This window comes from Chrysochloris asiatica, unplaced genomic scaffold (genome assembly GCF_000296735.1).
Source record: "Chrysochloris asiatica unplaced genomic scaffold, ChrAsi1.0 scaffold00216, whole genome shotgun sequence".
NCBI lineage: Eukaryota > Metazoa > Chordata > Mammalia > Afrosoricida > Chrysochloridae > Chrysochloris > Chrysochloris asiatica.
In genome coordinates, this window is record NW_006408734.1 from 3,809,450 (window position 1) to 3,822,869 (window position 13,420).

The 13,420-nt window shown below is 38.0% G+C and overlaps 1 pseudogene; it reads right to left on the reverse strand.

The window, feature by feature from the left end:
• Window positions 1-6,457: 6,457 nt before the first annotated feature.
• The window catches only part of LOC102812979, a 34,666-nt pseudogene continuing 27,703 nt past the window's right edge, over window positions 6,458-13,420 (reverse strand).

The window sequence follows — 13,420 nt, forward strand, 5'->3', positions numbered from 1 at the left end:
TGGGTCCAAGTAAAATGATACACTTGCCAAGTTCAGGTTTTTCACTATGCTGTTTATTTGTGCAGTCGTGAGGATATTTTCTTTCTTTACATTGATTTGTAAACCACACTGAAGACCATTATTTAACCATCATCAGTGAGTGTTTCAGGTTCTCTTAGTTTTCAGGAAGCAAGATTGTGTTATCTGCATATTACAGGTTGTTAATGAACCTTCATCTATACCTTCTTTATCATATACTAGGCTTCTCAGATTACTTGCTTAACATACAAATTGAATAAATATGTTGTATCACCTTATTCTCTTTGATCACCTGCCTGTTTAGTTATATAAAGGTCCCTCATGAGCACACTTTCTTGTTGCTAGTTTCTATTGAGTAGGTTCCAACCCATATCAACCCTATGCACAACAAAATGAAACACTGTCTAGCCCTACACCATCCTCATAATTGTTCTGTTTGAGTCTATCATTGCAGTCACTTCGTCAATCTATTTTGTTGTAGTCTTGCTATTGCATTGTAGCTCTCATGAATTTATTTAAATTTTCTTCAGTTTCAGCCTGAGCAACTGATGCTCTGTTCCACAGTCGGCCCCTGGCCTTGTTTTAACTAATAATATTGAGCTTCTACATGGTCTCTTCGCAGCATATTAACTCACAGTGCCACATACCAGCATTTCAAAAAACATTTGGACACTGCAATAATCTTACCCTGCCAAGTTCTAGGTTCTACCATGACTCTTGGTAGCCAGAGCTTGAAACAAATCCATGCTCAAGCAAAATAAGCAGTCTAGCATTGAAACACATTTTCAAACCTAGGCTTTTTGTTTCCTACATTTGGAATTAAAATTTAGTATTTAGCAGGAGACAGATTAGGGGAAGAAAGGTTCAGCATTTCAATATTGTTGTTCCTGGCCATCAAGTCAATTCTGACTCACAGTGATCCTGTATTTAGTTTCTAAGGAGCAACTGGTGGGTTTGAACTGCCCACCTGTGGTTAGCAATCCAGTGCTTAACTTACAGTGCCACACCAGCATTCCATTTCAATGAGGAGCTTGGAATTGTGAGAGTTCTCCACAATGTTATAGCTCTAGAAAGTGAAGTTCCAAAGTTAGATTATATGCCTCAATGAAGAGAGTAAAACTGAGGACAGGAAAGTAATAGTGCTCGTGGGCAGCTTAGTAGGTGAAATATTTCATCTCTGCCTCAACCCTAATAACCCTCATGCTGCCATTCTTCCTTTCCTGTTTGCGTGACTAAAATGCACTGAATTCAGTTAAGGGTAATTGAGTTAAATCAGTGTCCTATCCAAATAGTATTAAAGTATGAAGTATGATTAAAAAAAAAAAAAAGGAACAGCTTTGTAAACCTTTATTTTAAGCCAGTGCAATTTATTCTGCTATGCCCTTCCTCTATTTTTGAGAAATGAAGCAATGTTTTGCAGAGAAATTTATTCTTCCCTTATGCTCATATCTATCTTGTTCAAGTTGGCAAAAGATCATTGATTTCTGTTTTCAAACATGTGAACTTTTACTCTTGTTATAGTGACTGCCAGGTCAGAGAATCAAGGGAGCTGGAAGAAGGAGCCCTGTGAAGTGGCCTGCTGAGCAAATGGCTAATTAATGGAATGTACTTATTCAAATATTCACAATTAAAAGCTTTATTGGAGAGCAAGATGAAATCATTCACAGAACTTTGGCTACATGTCCCTCAGCAGGCATGGTTGCTTAAGAACAGTCTCTTAATCTAATCATTAATGATCTATAATATAAATGCTGAATTTCATAATGGAATTTCCCCCACTATTTATCTTGAAAATTCAGCTTCTTCTGACACAAAGAGGAATAACCTTCATTTGTTTGATGTTTTCATGTTTCTTATACAAACTCAATGGGACTGGTATTTGGAGCACCATGCAATATCCTAGTCTGAGTTGCCAGGTGTGTCTGTATATGCTGTCAACTGCACAGCCCCATGGAGCTTCGTTTACATAGATAAGAACTGGGCTATGCCTCCTGGAGATGTGCAATGCAGTGTCTCTATTGAGAGCAATATTTTAGTACAGCTCTGACTCCTATTTCACACTAGATTTTCTCTGCCCATCCAGCTTTTCCTCCTGGGTATATGTTAGAAGACTTTCAGATCCAGACTCAAGTTGCACTTTTTTTCATCTAAAAAGGATTTATTTTAAATACTAACCCTGGTGTGAAGTCCTGGTGTGACCCTGTGAATTTGAACCACAAGGTCAGTGGCACTCAATCTGACCAGCCACTCCTAGGAAACTATATACAGTATTGCTGAGTCAGAACCAACCATGACACTTAAGAACAGCAACAACGAACTCTGCTGTGGCGTTGCAGGTTAATGTGCTGGACTGCAAAGTTGGTTTTAACCACAAGGTAGGTGGTTCAAGCTTATCTGCTGTTCCTCCTTATGAATATAAACTCCAAGGCATTTAACAAAGTAACAACATGGATTCCGTGGGTCTCCTGACGTGGCCCTGTATGATAAGCACTTGACCTCAAGGTCGATTTGAACTACAAGTCGGCAGTTGAATCTCACCAGCTGCTCCTAGGAAACCCCTTACAGTGTAGTTATGAATCAGAACTGAATCTACAGCACTTGGCAACAATAACTACAACAACATGGTTTCCCTGGAGTCCTAGAGTAGTGCTGTAGAATAAGCACTGGACCACAAGGTTACCAAAACTCTTTGGAAACACTATGTTGCTGTTAAGTGTCCACTTCAACTCATAGCGACCCTGTAGAGGGTTACTGATGATCAGCTGGTGCGCTTGAACCACCTACCTTGTGGTAACAATCCAACCTTGCAGTGCATTAGCCTGCAGCACCACAGTAGGGCTCCTGGAAACACTACACAGGGTATCTGTAAATCAGAAGCGACTTGACAACAATTAACAATGGGTTCTCTGATGGCAGAATCACATTTATATAAGCCCTACTTAGTATAGGAACCATGAATGGATAGTTAAACTAAACTCTTGTTGGAGTAATTTGTTCCTAAATTTCAATAAATTTTGGAAAAAGGTGAGTATAAAATGTGGGGTCCTCCTCCCAACTAACAAATATACCAAACTCACTGAAGCATTGGTAGTAACTTTGAAAGTTACAAAATGAAGTATGACTGTTACTTTCCAGAGACCTGCTTTGCATGTGGCATTGTAGGGTAAACACTAGACTGTTAATCACAAGGACAGTAGTTCAAACCCACTAACTGTCCGTGGAAACCCTTTACAGTGTCAGAACCCGATTCCATGGCATATAAAACATTTTTGCACAGTGTTCTTTTGCTGTTGTTGCTATTCCTATTTATAGTGTTCCGACCCTATATGCTACAGAAGGAGTACAGTGCGACACTGTAGGATAAGTGTGGGACTGCAAGGTGGGCTTGAACCACAACATTATCTGTCCAAACTCCCCAGTCGCTCCTTGGAAAACCTATCCTGGGGTCGCTATGAGTTGGAGCCAACTAGATGGCACTTAACAATAGCAACAAGTACTACAGAAGAAAACACTGTCTGATCCTACACCATCCTCAAAATTGTTGGTATGTTTGAACTCATTATAGTAGCCATTGTGTCAATCCATCTCCTTGGGGTCTTCCTCTTGTTTGCTGACCCTCCACTTCATGAAGCATGATGATCTTCTCCAAGCATTTTTACCTTCGCACCATCCTTGCATCTGAGGACGATTCTTACTATATTTATGCCAAGACATATTTGTTTGCTCTTCTGGCAGTCCATGGTATTTTCAATATTTGTCTCCAATACCATACTTCAATTCATTGATTGTTCCTCAGTCTTCCTTATTCATTGTTCAACTTTTACATGCATTTGAGAAGATTAAGCATGTTAAGGCTTGGGTCAGGTACAACTTAGTCCTCAAAGTGACATCTTTGCTCCTTAGCACTTTAAAGAGGTCTTTTGCAGCAGATTGTACTAACGCACTATGTCATTTTTGTTTCTTGATTGTTGTTTCTATGAGTGTAGATTGTGGATCCAAAGAAAATGAAGTCTTTTCCACCTTCAATATTTTCTTCATTTATCATGATGTTCTTTATTGGTACAGTTGTGAGTATTTTTGTTTTTTATAAATTGATGCACAATCCATACCAAAGGCTGTGATCTTTGATGTTCAAAAATAAATATTTAATTCCTCTTCACTTCCAGTAAATAGTTTATGTACATTAACTTAAATATAAACTTATTATTTTATGTATGTATATCAAAATGACACTTATGCATATATTTATATAATTACCCTTAGGTGACACAGTTTGTGCTGTAGTGCTACCCAAAAAGTTGACAAGTTTAATCCCTGAGTAATCCCATGAAATAAAAAGTCTAGTGAAATGTTTCTGTTAAGTTTGTAGACAACAAGGCCCTATGGAATAACACTACTGTGTTATTCACAGAACATGGTGTTGTATATTGTATGGTTTTGTATGTTTCATATACAAAGTGTACGTACATTTTGTTACTGTAAGTTAGCTTCAAGTACACAGTAATGCATTTTTAAAACATTAGTATATGTACATTTTGTTATATATGTAAATATATGTGATTGTTGTTATTTGCCATGGAATAAATTCTGACTCCTGGAGACCCTATGTATTACAGAGTAGAAATGTCCCCATAGTGTTTTATTGGTTGTATTCTTTACAGAAGCAAAAACCTAGGTCTTTATGGATGGGCTTGACTGCCAAATTTTAGGTTAGTAGTGAAGAATAAGTCATTTGAACCACCTGCACATTTGATGCTGTTCTTGAGAGGTGCCATCGAGTTGGTACCAACTCATAGTGACCCTATGCACAACAGAATGAAACACTGCCCGGTCCTGGGTCAACCTCACAATTGTTGCCACGATTGAGCCCATTGATGCTGCCACTTTGCCAATCCACCTTGGTGGGGTCTTCTTCTTTTACTCTGACCCTTCACCCTACCAAACATGATATCCTTCTCCAGTGACTGGACCCTCTTGACAATATGTCCAGAGTATGAGAAACTAAGTTTGGCAATCCTGGCCTAGAAAGAGTGCTCTGGCTGCACTATTCCAACACAGAGCTGTTTGTTCTCTTCGCAGCCCATGGCACTTTCAGTATTCTCCTCCAACACCATAACTCAAATGCATCAATTCTTCTACAGTCTTCCTTATTCACTGTCCATTTTTGCATGCAAATGAAGATATTGAAAATACAATGGCTTGGGTCAGGTGCACCTTAGTCCTCAACCTGACATCTTTGCTCTTCAATACTTTAAAAAAGTCTTGTGCATCAAATTTGCCTAATGCAGTACTTTGATTTCTTGATTGCTGCTTCCATGAGTGTTGATAGTTGATCCAAGAAGAATGAAGTCCTTGACAACTTCAATCTTTTCTCCATTGATAAGAATGTTGTTTATTGGTCCACTGGTGAGCATTTTTGTTTTCTTTACATTGAGGTGCAATCCATACTGAAGGCTGTGGTCTTTGCTCTTCATCAGTAAATGTTTTAAGTCTTCTTCACTTTCAGCAAGCGAGGTTGTATCATCTGCATATCTCATATTGTTAATGAGTCTTCCTCCATTCCTAATGCCACATTTTTCTTCAGATAACCCAGTTTCTCAGATTTTTGCTCAGCAAACAGGTTGAAAAAGTATAATGAAAGAATACAACCCAGTCACACAATTTTCTTAATTTTAAACCATTCAGTGTTCCCATGTACTGTTTGAACAACTGCCTCTTGGACTATGTACAGGTTCCTCAGGAGTACAGTTAAGTGTCCCGGAATACTCACAATTCACAATGTTGTCCATAGCTTGTCATGATCCACACAACTGAAAGCTTTATGTAGTCAATAAAGCACAGAAAAACATCTTTATGATATTTTCTGCTTTCAGCCAAGGTCCATCAGACATCAGCAATGATCTCTCATTCCATGTTCTCTTTTGAATCCAGCTTGAACCTCTGGAAGTTCTCTGTCATTGTATGCTTGCTGCCATTTCTTTAGTAAATATTTACTCACATGGGATGTCAAAGAGATTGTCCAATGATTTCTGCATTCCACTGGGTCACCTCTCTTTGGTATGAGCACAAATATGGATCTCTTCCAATCAGTAGGCCAGATCCTTATCTTCCAATTTTCTGGCAGACATGAGTGAGTGTCTGCAGTGCCGCCTCACTTTCTTGAAAGATTTCAATTTTTAGTTCACCAATCTTGGAGCCTGGTTCTTTGCCAATTCCTTCAATGCACCTTGGACTTCTTCCGTTAGTATCATTTGCTCTTGACTTTATACTACCTCTTGAAATGATATTTTTTCCTTTTTTTTTCTGACAACATACTTTTATTGCGATGAGGGGAGGGAGTTCCAGGGCCAGCCCACACTCCCCAAGTCCTGATGCCACCACAGACAGCAAACCATGACTGGTTAAGAGACCAGAAAGGGCTGGAGTGGTGGCCACAGTCTCAGGTGTGCAGGAAGCGGTTGAAGGTACTGTAGGCCGACTCCAGGTCAAAGAGCAGCTGGTGCACCTGGGAGTCATTCAGCTCATCTGACGTTGACATGCCACTCAGAGTTGGCAGCCACTGGCTAACTGTCTGTCTGCCCTCAAAGTCAGGGGGCAAGTGGCTCATCTGGTGCATGGTCTCCATAAGTTCCCGCAGGTCAGGCTGTATCTCATCCATTGCTTGGCTCTCCAGGTGCAACTTGTCCATCACCATGATGAAGAGCGAAACGACATCAGCGATGCAGTGGTTGAGATTGGCCTTGTCGTCCTTGATGATGATGGGCTGGTCCTCCTTGACTATCTCCATGGCCAGAGGGCAGTCTAAGCTGAACTTTTGGAAGAACTCATCAATAGAACTGATTTCAGAGTCCTGGACCTGCCTGAAGGTGGCTTTGTACTGGACCAGGAGCCGGGAACAGATGGCAGTGTACTCATTGGGGGTGACACAACACAGTCCTTGATGTAGGCCTTCTCCAGGGCCTGCGTGGTGGTCTTCACCACAGCATAAAAAAAAAAGCCTTTTTACACAGTGACTGTGTATTCCTACCATCTTCTTTTGATACTTTCTGCATCATTCAATAATTTGCCCAGAAAATCCTTCAATAACAAAATTGGAGACTTGAAGTTCTTCTTCAGTTCCCACAACTTGAGAAATGCTTTTGGTTTTTTGACTTTCTCTTTTTGAGCTGACCTTTGATATTTTCTGTTCATCTCTTGTAACTCATTCCTTCCATTTGCTTTAGCATCTGGAGAACAAGTTTTAGTGTCTCTTCTGATATTCATTTTGATCTTTTCTTTCTTTCTTGTCCTCTTAATGACTTTTTACTTTCCTCCTGCATGATGTTCTTGATGTCATCCCATAACTCTTCTGACCTTTGGTTTTTAGTGTTTAATGTACCAATTCTGTTCTTGAGATGATCTCTAAATTCAGATGGAATATATTCCAGGTCATATTTTGGCTCTTGTGGACTTGTTTTCATTTTCTTCAACTTCAGTTTGAATTTGTATATGAGTAATTGATGGTCTGTTCCACAGTCTTCCCCAGCCTTGTTTTCACTGATGGTATGGAGTTTTTCCATCGTCTCTTTCCACAGATGTAGTCAATTTGATTTCTTTGTATTCCATCTCGTGAGGTCCATGTGTATAGTTGTCTCTTATGCTGTCTAAAGAAGGTATTTGTAATGAACAAATCATTGATTTTGCAGAATTTTAGCATGCATTCTCCAGCATCATTTTTATCACCAAGGCCATATTTTCTAACTACTGATGCTTCCTCTTTGCTCCCAACCTTTGCATTCCAGTCACCAGTAATGATTGCATATTTGATCAATTTTAGATTGAAGAAGTTGGTAGAATTCTTCTATGCCTCCCTCACTGGCTTTAGTGGTTGGTGTGTAAATTTGAATAATGTGGTATTAACTTGTCTTCCCTTTTAGCACATGTATTATCCTATCATCAACAGCGTTGTACCTCATGAGTGATCTGGATATGTTCTTTTTGACAATGAATGCAACACCATTCTACTTCAATTTCATTCCCATCATACAGAACCATGTGGTTGTCTGATTTAAAATGGCCAATACCAGTCCATATCAGCTCACTAATACCTGAGATAATGAAGTTTCTGTATTCCATTTCATTTTTGACAATTTCCAATTTTCCTAGATTCGTACTTCATACATTGCATGTTTATGCTTACAGCTGTTTCTCATAACTTTAAGTTGTGCCCCATCAGCAAGTGAAGGTTCCGCAGATTTCACTCCCACAGGTTTTACTCCATTTGTGTCATCACGGTCAACTCTACTTTGAGGAAGCAGCTCTTATTCAGTTGCATTTTGAGTGCCTTCCAACCTGAGGGCTCATTTTCTTGTACTATATGTGACACTGTTTCTCTGCTATTCATAAGGTTTTCAGTGACTAAATATTCAGAAGTAATTTGTTTCTCCTCCTTCTAAGTCTGTCTTCACAGGAAAGATCATCTGAAACCTGTCTACCATGGGTGACCTGCTGGTATTTAAAATATCTGTGGTATAGTTTCCAGAATCACAGCAACTCACAAACCACTACAGTTTGACAAACTGACAGACAAGTGGTGGTCGATCATATTGCTTACTATCTAATGAATGTTTAGAACTAGGTAGTTTTTGTGTAGTTAGCAATTCAGTGTTCATAGTGCAGCATCACACCTGGTTTCCTAGATAATGTTGGATAAAAGGTAAACAGACAGTATTATATTCCTCAAAGAATTAAGCAAGTCTTTGGAGAAGAAAAATGTTTACTTGTAAACTGCTTTCCTAAAATGTAAGGTAAAAGGTAATTAGGTAGTCAAGATGGTTATTGCTGGAAAGAGTACTATGCTTCAGAAAATTTCAGATTGAGATTGTAATACAAAAGCATTATCTACAAATGTAGATTTAGACTTGCATTAACTATAAAAGGTCATTCCTTTTATAAAGCAAACTTGTTTGAGAACTATTATACAACCACTGAGTGTGAATAAATCTATGGCTAAGATGTCATAGTATAGCTTATAGACAAATACATATATATGTAAATTATATATATATATATATATATATATATATACATACATACATACATATGTATGAGAAAGACTCCTGGTGTGATGCTGTGGATCAGCACTAGACTGCAAACTCCAAATTCAGTTCATACCCACCAGCTGCTCTTCAGAAACCTTATACAGGCTCTCTGTGTGCCAGAACCAACTCGACAACCTTGAATAATAAGAAAACATGAGGATAATTAGTACAGTATTGCTACAAAAATCATGGAAACCTACAAAATGACAGAAACAACATATATGATAAAAATGAGACTTTCTATTCCTGTAAAGAATTACAGCCGCAGCAACCTTATACAGATTTCTTGAAACTTTAATAAATTCCTTAAAATATGTTCATGCCCCCAGAAAGTTTATGTTGAATTCTTAAACCCTGTGACACATGAATGTTTTAAAATAAAGTCTTTAAAGATGTTATCAGTTAACTTGAGGTCATACTAGAGTAAATTGTGTCCAAATATCGTATGAGCAGGGCACACAAAGTAAAAGTGGTCATTCAAAGATTGGGGTAGAGATTTGGCATAATATGTCTACAATTCAAGGAATACCAAGGCCAGAGCCTCATACATAAGCCAGGAGATAAGAATGAAACATCCTTCATAGCTTTCAAAAGGATTCAGAATGGCCAAAGTTTGATATCTGACTCCTGACCTCCAGAAGTGTGAGATAACAAATTTCTGTTTCTATAAGCCATTCAATTTGTGGAGCTATTTTATGGAAGTCCTAAGAAACTAGTACAAACCTAATATGTTTTGCTCCCATTTTAAAAGTTTACCTTTAGACATAACTGAAAAGAAAAAATAAAACAAAGAAGTATTTGTGGTGCTGTGGGCTAATGTGGTGGGCTGCAAAGTCAGTTTGCAGTTGGTAGTTTAAGTTCACTAGCTGCTCCTTGTAAACCCTGTACAGGATTGCTGTGGGTTGGAACTGACTCGATGGCACTTAATAACAATAATACTAAAGCTTGTTTTACTTTCTTTATTCTCTCTTTATTCTCTTAAGAAAATATGAAGAGTCCTGGTGTGACTCTCTAGGGTAAGCATTCGATTGCTAACCACAAGCCAGTGGTTCAAACCCACCACTTGTTCTTTGGAATCCCTATACAGCTTGTCAAGTCAGAACTGCCTCAACTGCACTAAACAACAACAAGAAAATATGTGGGTAAAGTAGTACAGTATTGCTACAAAAATCATAGAAACCTTTATTAAGCAAAAATATTAAAATATTAAAGTTTTGGTTTTTTTCTATCTGAAGGCAATGTGTTCATCACTCTAATTCTTCCCTGAAGAATTCTGTGCTTTTCAATTCAAAATGACATTTGTAGTTTCTTTGAGTGATTCAATTTATATTCCTTTTATAAGTTCCTTGAGTTGGGGGATCAAAAAGATTATGAAGGAGCTACAGTGAGCTCTGGTAGCGTAGTGGTTACGAATCAGGCTGCAAGCTGCAAGGTCAGCAGTTTGAAGCTACCAGCTGTTCCGCGGGAGAAAGATGAAGCTTTCTGCTCCTGTAAAGATTTACAGCTTCGGAAACCCTGTAGAGGGGCGCTATGGGTCGGAATCAACTTGACAGCACTTAACAACAACAACAACAACCGGAGCTTTAGGCCGAATGAGGTAAGTTTTTCCAATAAAATTCTCATAGGAAAGTCCTTGCCCATCTCAACAAATAAACAGATGCATTGTGGTGATGGAAAAAAAAGATTCCTTAGCACAAATGTCCTGGTTCTTAAAACTTCTTCATAATACGCCCTTTGTGATCATCCTATGTCCGTTGGAAAACAATCTATCAAGATTACCCATTTGGAATAGAAAAAAATAGTCACCATAGCCTATTAAGCTAATCTCTGTGCTTTGAATTTAATTGGTCCAGTAGAATCCCTTGGAAATTACAGTTTAGATTCTACCTTTTTTTAAAAGGCACTCAAACAAGATTTAGACAAGTGTACTACTGAAATATGTCTACAGTAATCCATTAATAGCAGAAGCATGTTTAATCACATTTTCTTTGGAATAAAACTGAGTATGAACAGGAACCTTAGTAGCAATATTATTTTACTTTACCTCCTAGATCATTTCTAAGCAGTTTTCTATAATTCTGCTAGACAACCTTTTAAAAAAGTTAGTCATAACTTTTGTGGGTTTTCCTTGTACATTTATCTTTATATTGAGTAGGAATACAGAATCACTAATGGCTTTTTGTTTATTATATTCATCTGTATCTTTCAAGGTGTTGAAGTTCATAATAATTCTCAGCTCACTTAGTTTACATGGCAGTAACAAGAAATATTTCTTCAACAAGAGCCTAGTGAATTTTTTTTCTCTTCTTAAGACAATATGCCTAAGGCCACTTAAAATAAAATAAGTTAGTATCATCAGAGTCCTTTAAATAAGTCGATAATACCCTGCAAAAATGCTAATTTTGTATTCAATTTATTTGTGGAGCAAAACAGAATTTAATTAACTGGCAATTGTGTTAAGAGCTGAAACTAAAGCATGCCAAAGAAAGAAAGAAAAGAAAAAAGTGTACACAGACACTGAGCTAAGAAAAAAGTGTGGGTAGCTAAAAAAAAAAAAGTAAGAGAAAGCCCAGTGGATTATAGAGAGTGCAAGGAAGTGAAGTATGAATGAGAATAGAGGCAGGCAGCAACAGATCACAAAGGATGAGATATGGGAAGATGGTTATATTTCATTTTAACCATATTGGAACATCCATCAAAAAATTTAAGCAAGAATTACTATGCTATAATTCATGGTTTCTTATAAAATAAACCTATCAAATTAGTTACTGTATGCAAAATTAGTTTAAGGTAAGTGAAAATAGATATTAAAAATAGTTAAAAAGCTATCTGTGGTGGTGGATTAGGGAGACATGAGGTATAAATCTCTGCCAGCAATAATACAGAATACTGGACAAGGCAAGTTCAAGGGATGGTCCCAGAACACTGAACTACACATAAAGGAATACTTGGAAGGTTTGAAGGCTTTCAGCCAACAGAACTTGTAGTAGAAGCAAGAAAGATTGTTTTCTGATCTGCAGCAGTCATTCAGCTCCCAGAGGGGCCATCTTGGGCCTGAAGGAGCGGAAGAATGGTCAGAGAAGTGTTACAACTGCAAACATCTTATAATCTTCAGAAATAAAGGTGTGGACATTCTTCTTTTTTTTTTTTTTCCTTCCTTTCTTTGTTATCTGGTCTCTCACTGTCTTCTTTTTTTTTTTTTTTTTCTTTCTTTGTTATCTGGTCTCTCACTGTCTGCACACTGCCACCTGGTGACTAGATGGGGTTCCTGAGAGAGTGGACACCCGCCACCACTGAAGAGTTCTACTAAGGATGTGCATGGATATGCTTAGCAAAAATTTCTGGGCCCAGAATTACAGAAGTGCGAGGAGACACCAGGAACTGCTTACTGCTTAAAATGTTATAGTCTCCCAGAATCGCTTGAGCTGGCCCAGAAAGGGGCATTACTCATATTTTGATACAGATTTTTCTTTTATTTTTCCTTCTTTCTTTTATGTGAATATAGACTGTAGTACCAAATCTGTCTTTTTTTGTTTTTTGATTGGCTTTTTGGTCCCTCTTTTACCTTCAAGGGACTCTTTCTCTCCTTTCATTACTCAAGAAGAGACAGCAATTGTGTTCCTATAGCCAAGCTACAATCACACCCTGTAAAATCCCACCATCCAGGTAAGAGCCAATATCAGCTGCTATACACCAGATAGCCAATATTTGCTATAGTTACTCTGAGGTGAGTAATAAGAAAAGTGAAAAGGGAAACCCATCTCCTGATCACATCAACCTGAAGGCAGTCTAAAACATCAACATACATTCATTTAATTACTGAAAACCTAATTATTGAAGATGCTCAAGAAACAATTGACCATTTCAGCACATGTCCAGAAACAGGATGAAGTAACTGACACAAATGAGATAGATTTAGACATAGAATACCAACTGGAAGCAGGGCAGGTCTTGAAAATGCCTGAGAAGGGATGCAGGAGAATGATACTGAAGTACATCCCCATGTTCCACAGAGGGTTTGAGAAAAATAAGGTAGAATTCAAGAAAGTGCTACAGGTACAATCAAACAAGATAGATACAGCATCAGATACAATTCAAAACCTGCAAAAAGAGGTCCAAATGATTAATAACAAAATATCAGAAATGGGAACTACTCTGAAAGGACAAAGTAGAACTGATAAAATGGAAGCCAGAACCAGTCAGCTGGAAGACAAATCACTCAATACTGATAAGATAGAAGAGCAAGCATAAAAAAAAAGATTAAAAAAAAAAATCTGAGGAAAGTCTAAGATTCATGTTGGACAACATGAAGAGGAATAACA